The sequence below is a fragment of the Pseudoliparis swirei genome, chromosome 11 (assembly GCF_029220125.1).
Source record: "Pseudoliparis swirei isolate HS2019 ecotype Mariana Trench chromosome 11, NWPU_hadal_v1, whole genome shotgun sequence".
Lineage (NCBI taxonomy): Eukaryota > Metazoa > Chordata > Actinopteri > Perciformes > Liparidae > Pseudoliparis > Pseudoliparis swirei.
The window spans coordinates 2,704,104-2,711,635 of NC_079398.1; the positions used below are offsets into that span (position 1 = coordinate 2,704,104).

Consider the following 7,532-nt stretch of genomic DNA (forward strand, 5'->3'; position numbering starts at 1 on the left):
GAGGAGACAGAGAGAGAGAGATACATAGAGACAGACATAGACAATGAGGAGACAGAGGGAGACATAAAGACAGACACAGAGGGACGTAGACAATAAAGAGACAGATATAAAGACAAGAGACAGACACATCGAGACGTAGACAGTCAGGAGAGAAAGACACAGAAAGACATAGATAATGAGGAGACAGAGGGACATAGAGACAGACACAGAGGGACGTAGACAATAAGGAGACAGAGATATAAAGACAGACACAGAGACATAAACAGTGAGGAGAGAGACACAAAGAGAGACAGAGAGAGACATAAACAGTGAAGGGACAAAGAGAGAGACATGGAGAGACAGACAGTGAGGAGAGAGAGACAGAGAGATCGATAGAGAGACATAAAGACAGTGAGAGACAGATAGTGTTGCTTTGTGGTTTACCATAAACATAACAGTAATCGTTTGTGGTTACTTGTTGTCTGTTAAGTTCAACTTCACAATTTTCCTGTGTTGAGTCGTTGGTAACTCGAGGTTTCAGCAGCATTGGAAGTGATTTGAAGAGTTGGGCGATCTTTTGACGACTGGGATGCTTGTGTCTGACCCATGAGATGCTCCAGCGTCAGGTAGTACTGGTTTCACTTGAATCCGTCCTGGTTTCAACTGATGAGGCGTAATGGGGATGCTTGCATCGGAATCATCATCATCATAATCATCATCGTCGTCATCTTGTGTTTCCGAGTCCGTGCATTCCTCATCGGACATGCACTCCAGAAACTGGTAAGAAAACAAAGGATTTAAAATGATAGACAGCTAAAGACCAACAACAAACCACATGTGCTCTGTTCTGTGTTCCACTCACCTGTGATGGGTGTTGGTTATCATTTGTAACTCTTCTGAGGATTGATGCCAGAACAAACTGGAAGACATTTTGAATATATAGTACAAGTTTAAATACCACAGTTGTTCCTGTCAGAGCAATACAGAGATCTGGAATACATGAACATGCAAAAATGTCCCCTTTTATAGAGATAATTGTTGCCCATGTTTACACTTTTAAGTGTAACAGCTGGTGTATTGGAAAAGAACCTCTAGCATTAAACCATAAGAGATCTTGTCAGTACCAATAAGGCAAAAATAAAACACTTTAAAGTAATTTCAATGATATACTTACACTTCACAATTTTGGAAATAGTTGATATAGCATCCTATGCTGTGAATTAAGGATTATTTGTCATAAGTTTTTCATTATAGAATGGTTTGTACATTTGAACACAGCAAATATACCGACCTAATACCCCAAGACGCACTTTGTACCAATCCACGAAATATCTTATCTCTGCATTCATAGCCACGCCACTTGGAGGATACAGGTCCCAAACATTGAACATACTTGTCCAAGGAGGATATTGTTGTGCACACCAGGTGATGCTTGACACTGGTCCAAAAAGATTTTATGACATTTGATTAAAAAAGACCAAAAGAGACTGGGTGGACCGTTATAATTACAGATGTAAAAGGGTTTTAAAAAGATCCCGAGGTAAAGATATTTATCAAACTTCATGGAGGTTTAAGATATTCCATAGAGTTTGTTTAATGTCATCTGACTCCAGAGATGAATGAAAGGCAGAATAGTGTTTAGAGTAGTTCACAGTTATAGAATGTCAATTCTGACTGTCTAGTGTCCTCATATATCATTGTCCCTATATACCATATGAGGTGGTTACACACACACACAGTAGTTATAGAAGGTTGATTCTGAATGTCTAGTGTCCTCATATATCATTGTCCCTATATACCATATGAGGTGGTTACACACACACACACAGTAGTTATAGAATGTCGATTCTGATTGTCTCTTGTCCTCATATAACCCTGTCCATCCAAACCATATGAGGAGACTACACACACATACACACACAGACGCACACATGAAGAGGATTTAATGTTTTGTTCACACATAATGTAATGAAACTTAAGTTTAGACTTGCTTACCTCTTCAACCCTGTTGAGGAGACCAAGTTGTGTTAATGTTGGATTCAGGCCATCCACAGAGGTCTCAAGCTGGTCAGTTTCGTCCCTCAGAGCAGACTCAATCAGCTCACTGTTATCATCTGGAGCAGAAAAGGGGTAGAAAGAGACAGTAAATAGGATGTGGAACTGTACCATCAAGTGTTGTAATAGATGATAATCTCAGGGAATCATGAACGTGAGAGGTCCTCCGCTCCGACTAAGTCAGTGTTCGGGCCCTAATAATAATAAAAATATACATTTTAAAATGTACAATCTGGTTAAAGTCATTTATGAACCAACATCCTTTTTGTCCTGAGCAAGTCCTTAAAGGACTCATTTGCTCTGCTTAGCCATGAGCCTTTTCTGCCTCTTGCTAGGGTTGTCACAATACCAACATTATAACTACGATACCTGCCATAAATATCATGATAACCGATACCACGATACCAGAATTTTATACAATACCACACATTTTGATACTGGTAAATTGATCTATAATAGTAATCAAAAAAAGTTGGCTTTCCTTCACTGTCTGCAATTTAGACATAGTACTTCCAAAAAGCCACGGACGGCCAGCAAAAGCGCCTCTGCACTTGATGCCATGTCTCCAATCACTCGCTGTGAGTGATCGCTGCCTTGTGTGTGTGTGTGGGCACTGGGCAGTCCACCCCCTTGCAGTCAATGCGTGCTGGCAGTGTCACAGGTAGCGGAGCAGTGAATGCGCTCTGATCTACACGATTCACGTTGATGACATATTTTGATTTAAAACGGCAGATTTTGAATGAGAACCATCCTACTGTTGACAAAAAGAATCAGGAACAGGCCCGATTCTACTGTTGGTTCTCTTTGCAAAGCTTGGAAATGTACATCTGACACATCTCTATTTGTTACTAATATTGAATTTAAAAAAAAGATACAACTAAATTAATCTTATGACACATTTGATTAAAAAAAGAACAAAAGAGACTGGGTGGACCGTCATAATTACAGATGTAAAAGGGTTTTAAAAGATCCCGAGGTAAAGATATTTATCAAACTTCATGGAGGTTTAAGATATTCCATAGAGTTTGTTCAATGTCATCTGACTCAGAGATAAATGAAAGGCAGAATAGTGTTTAGAGTAGTTCACATAGTTATAGAATGTCAATTCTGACTGTCTCGTGTCCTCATATATCATTGTCCCTATATACCATATGAGGTGGTCACACACACACAATAGTTATAGAAGGTTGATTCTGAATGTCTAGTGTCCTCATATAACCCTGTCCATCCAAACCATATGATGAGACTACACACACATACACACACAGACGCACACATGAAGAGGATTTAATGTTTTGTTCACACATAATGTAATGAAACTTAAGTTTAGACTTGCTTACCTCTTCAACCCAGTTGAGGAGACCAAGTTGTGTGAATGTTGGATTCAGGCCATCCACAGAGGTCTCAAGCTGGTCAGTTTCGTCCCTCTGAGCAGACTCAATCAGCTCACTGTTATCATCTGGAGCAGAAAAGGGGTAGAAAGAGACAGTAAATAGGATGTGGAACTGTACCATCAAGTGTTGTAATAGATGATCATCTCAGGGAATCATGAACGTGAGAGGTCCTCCGCTCCGACTAAGTCAGTGCTCGGCCCCTAATAATAATAAAAAATATACATTTTCAAAATGTACAATCTGGTTAAAGTCATTTATGAACCAACATCCTTTTTTTGTCCTGAGCAAGTCCTTAAAGGACTCATTTGCTCTGCTTAGCCATGAGCCTTTTCCCGACAGTCTTTTCTGCCTCTTGCTAGGGTTGTCACAATACCAACATTATAACTACGATACCTGCCATAAATATCATGATAACCGATACCACGATACCAGAATTTTATACAATACCACACATTTTGATACTGGTAAATTGATCTATAATAGTAATCAAAAAAAGTGGGCTTTCCTTCACTGTCTGCAATTTAGACATAGTACTTCCAAAAAGCCACGGACGGCCAGCAAAAGCGCCTCTGCACTTGATGCCATGTCTCCAATCACTCGCTGTGAGTGATCGCTGCCTTGTGTGTGTGTGTGTGGGCACTGGGCAGTCCACCCCCTTGCAGTCAATGCGTGCTGGCAGTGTCACAGGTAGCGGAGCAGTGAATGCGCTCTGATCTACACGATTCACGTTGATGACATATTTTGATTTAAAACGGCAGATTTTGAATGAGAACCATCCTACTGTTGACAAAAAGAATCAGGAACAGGCCCGATTCTACTGTTGGTTCTCTTTGCAAAGCTTGGAAATGTACATCTGACACATCTCTATTTGTTACTAATATTGAATTTAAAAAAAAGATACAACTAAATTAATCTTATGACACATTTGATTAAAAAAAGAACAAAAGAGACTGGGTGGACCGTCATAATTACAGATGTAAAAGGGTTTTAAAAGATCCCGAGGTAAAGATATTTATCAAACTTCATGGAGGTTTAAGATATTCCATAGAGTTTGTTCAATGTCATCTGACTCCAGAGATGAATGAAAGGCAGAATAGTGTTTAGAGTAGTTCACATAGTTATAGAATGTCAATTCTGACTGTCTCGTGTCCTCATATATCATTGTCCCTATATACCATATGAGGTGGTCACACACACACACACAATAGTTATAGAAGGTTGATTCTGAATGTCTAGTGTCCTCATATAACCCTGTCCATCCAAACCATATGATGAGACTACACACACATACACACACAGACGCACACATGAAGAGGATTTAATGTTTTGTTCACACATAATGTAATGAAACTTAAGTTTAGACTTGCTTACCTCTTCAACCCAGTTGAAGAGACCAAGTTGTGTGAATGTTGGATTCAGGCCATCCACAGAGGTCTCAAGCTGGTCAGTTTCGTCCCTCTGAGCAGACTCAATCAGCTCACTGTTATCATCTGGAGCAGAAAAGGGGTAGAAAGAGACAGTAAATAGGATGTGGAACTGTACCATCAAGTGTTGTAATAGATGATCATCTCAGGGAATCATGAACGTGAGAGGTCCTCCGCTCCGACTAAGTCAGTGCTCGGGCCCTTATCAAGAGGCTCTGGAATCCTTCTTTGAAAAGGCCCGAAAAATCCACTGCAGTGACAAAATGTGCACCCTTTGTTGTGGTCATGAAAATAAATGAACACTAAAATGTTTCAAGTGTTTGTGTCGGTCGGTCTGGTCCCCCCCCCCCTGAAGCTGTAAACCTAGGGGAAACACTGACACCCATTAGTAGTAAGTGAGGTAAAGAAAAATGTATTCTGAGATAAATCGTGATTCTCTTTTGAAAGAATGACAACACGCAGAAACTAAATTGTCAACGTTATGATCTCCTGTAATAAACCTGTGACCCCGGGATGTCCGTTCCTCACCGCTGCCCCTGAACGCAACAGACGTAATACATTTGCATTACTTGATTACACTCTAAACAAGGCTAAATACTAGCAGCGTTTTGTGAGGGCTGCTGAGGTTGAGCAGTCGAATATGGATACAATCTTACACCGTGTTTCTGACCCCTAGGCTTACAACTTCAGGGGGGAGGGACCGACAAACACAAACCAGTGTTTCCCATACCATTATAACAGGGTGGCCCCCCTGAAATTGTATCTATAGTGCCAGATTACAACAAGAGTAATTTAAGGGTCTACACCAGGACAGGGCAATTATTTTTCCCAGAGGGCCACATGAAGAACAGAAAATATTGTGGAGGTCCAGGCCAATCGCCTAATAGGGCGGTGCAGTCACATGGGTCTGATGTTCCTTATGCCGAGGAGCAATACTCTGGATGCAGCTGTCAGTTAATTTTACAACTCTAAAACTCTTGTCGTACAAACCATGTCTCCGGCGACAGAAAGTGACATGCCAAATTCAAATTAAAGTTAACACTTTCCGACGTAATTCCAAAGGATTCGGAATGCTAAGAAGCGGAGCGTTTCAGTGGTATGCGGTACATTACGGCAATCGTAAGATATTTGGCGAGCTTGCCTGTGAGGGAAAGGGTGGAAGTGAGCAGAGAGCAAGCTGGAATCGCAGCCTGATACGTCGGCAGAAAGCATGGCACAGTGCTGTAACATTTCTCCGTCGAAACACAATGACGGCAACAGAGCAGCATCTATGTTTCTTTATGCTTATTTATTGCTCAGCGCTCCTTTAAGCTTTGTGTGTGCGCTCTTCTGCAGCAGAAGGCGTTACAGCGGTCTTTAAGTAAAGTCGGAGGATACCGTGTGTATCTGCCGTGTTCTGCTCCAGGAGAGTGACACACACAGCCTCAAAGAGCGCTGAGCAATAAATAAGCATTGAGAAACATAGATGCTGGTCTGATGCCATCATCTTGCTTGAAACTCAAGTCGGAATGGAGAAGCGTTACAGCGGTCTTTACCATAACTTATAATAAGTATAATACTCGCGGTCGATTAAAAAGCCCAACGGCCGATACGCAAAGTTTGGAAATGTAACCTCCATTTGATATATCTCTGCAATTTATTTACAATATTGAATACAAAAAAAGATAAATTAACTAAATTAATCTGTTTTTTAATTATGAAGAATCAGACAGCCACAGTGAGAAAAAATAAATTATGTGTAGAAAGATGTTGACGATAAAGAGGAATTTACACCGTAATATGTAGCTTAAAACATAAAACTACAAATATGACTTACCTTTTCATATCTTTTGAGCAGACTAGTTGATGCACCTGGAGATCTCTTTTCTTGCCTCTTACTTGTTGACACCTTTTGAGTACTCTGAGAAGGCTCGGATGTAGATGGACCTTCACCGTGCTCCCCGTCCGAAGACTTTCCTTCAGATTTCTGAAGCTATTAACAATAAACATCAATCCAACGGGATCAGGTCAAAACTGAATAATCAATACAGCAGAAACTTTGATATTTGTAGGTAGCAACATTTCTTTTTCACCTCATCAACCAACAATGTCAATAACCGTTTTAATACTGTCAAAGATAATTGTAAATTAATGTAAAATCAAAGCTACTTGGACATCATTAAGCATTATTCATGGATGTGACATATCATATGGTATAAGCATTTCCTTTAGAAAGAACTTTAAAAGTAACATTTTGACTACCTTGCATCTCCACGGCCAATCCGAGTCACCATAATTATAGGTGACCTCCTCTCCTTGACTGATGTCTCGTGTTGCAAACAAACACAGATGGGGCTTCCCTTGTATGTTTAGGTACTTCATCTTGGCATTGGGGTTGACATTATTATCGTTCACAAGTCTTCCAAGTGACCCATCCTCTTTTGCTGCATCAAAACTACAAAAACAAAAGTATATCAGTTTCATAACAGTAAATATATAAAATAAAGGCAAAGTGTCATTGAATTTGGATTAGACGAAGCATTGACACCATAGTTTTCCATTAAAATGGAACTCGAACATGAACACCTTCAGGCAGTCGTGATGAAGTCTCTGTCTCCGTTCACATTCTTGCTGGCTTATTAGTTCACCTCTATATTCCAACAGAAAGTCTCCCTTTTCAAATAGAGCAGAGGTGAAGATG

The 7,532-nt window shown here is 40.2% G+C and overlaps 1 long non-coding RNA gene across 2 annotated transcripts; it reads right to left on the minus strand.

The window, feature by feature from the left end:
• Positions 1-724: 724 nt before the first annotated feature.
• Positions 725-7,281, minus strand: LOC130201437 (uncharacterized). Of its 2 annotated transcripts, XR_008833179.1 has the most exons (7): positions 7,094-7,281; positions 6,669-6,824; positions 4,800-4,918; positions 3,375-3,493; positions 1,975-2,093; positions 842-1,417; positions 725-756 (listed from the first exon to the last, which is right to left on the minus strand). It is a non-coding gene; the product is annotated as an uncharacterized LOC130201437 (long non-coding RNA). The 2 variants fall into 2 exon arrangements; XR_008833180.1 differs by lacking the exon at positions 1,975-2,093.
• Positions 7,282-7,532: the final 251 nt, after the last annotated feature.